This window comes from Seriola lalandi, unplaced genomic scaffold (genome assembly GCF_002814215.2).
Source record: "Seriola lalandi dorsalis isolate HSWRI2012SDOR001 ecotype SW California unplaced genomic scaffold, Sedor1 jcf7180002054389, whole genome shotgun sequence".
Classification (NCBI taxonomy): Eukaryota; Metazoa; Chordata; class Actinopteri; order Carangiformes; family Carangidae; genus Seriola; species Seriola lalandi.
In genome coordinates, this window is record NW_019524942.1 from 45,458 (window position 1) to 46,656 (window position 1,199).

Here is a 1,199-nt window from a genome sequence, read left to right on the forward strand (position 1 = left end):
AACAACATGGTATAATAAGTCATAAAAATGCCAAAAAACATCATAGTATAGTATGGCAAAAAATGGCAAAAAAACAATGTACTATATTAAGGCATAAAAGGTCATAACAACGTCATAGGATGGCAACGAATCAAACAACATGGTATAATAAGTCATAAAAATGACAAAAAACGTCATAGTATAGAAAGTCATGTAAATACCAAAAAAACGTCATAGTATAGTAAGTCATAAAAATGCCAAAAAACGTCATAGTATAGTATGGCAAAAAATGTCGAAAAAACAATGTATTATATTAAGGCATAAATGGTCATAACAATGTCATAGGATGGCAAGGAATCAAACAACATGGTATAATGAGTCATAAAAATGACAAAAAACGTCATAGTATAGTAAGTCATGTAAATACCAAAAATTGTCATAGTATTGTATGGCAAAAAATGTCAAAAAAACTGTGTAGTATATTATGGCATAAAAGGTCATAACAATGTCATAGGATGGCAAGGAATCAAACAACATGGTATAATAAGTCATAAAAATTCCAAAAAACTTCATAGTATAGTGCGTCATAAAAATGCCAAAAAACGTCATAGTATAGTAAGTCATAAAATTGCCAAAAAACGTCATAGTATAGAAAGTCATGTAAATATCAAAAAAACGTCATAGTATAGTAAGTCATAAAAATGCCAAAAAACGTCATAGTATAGTATGGCAAAAAATGTCGAAAAAACAATGTATTATATTAAGGCATAAATGGTCATAACAATGTCACAGGATGGCAAGGAATCAAACAACATGGTATAATAAGTCATAAAATGTTAAAAAAACAGTGTAGTATATTATGGCATAAAAGGTCATAACAACGTCATAGGATGGCAAGGAATCAAACAACATGGTATAATAATTCATAAAAATGCCAAAAAATGTCATAGTATAGTATGGCAAAAAGTGTCGAAAAAACAACATAGTATATTAAGGTATAAATGGTCATAACACCGTTCTAGGATGGCAAGGAATCAAACAACATGGTATAATAAGTCATAAAAATGCCAAAAAACGTCATAGTATAGTAAGTCATGTAAATACCAAAAAAACGTCATAGTATAGTATGGCAAAAAATGTCGAAAAAACAACATAGTATATTAAGGCATAAAAGGTCATAACAACGTCATAGGATGGCAAGGAATCAAACAACATGGTAT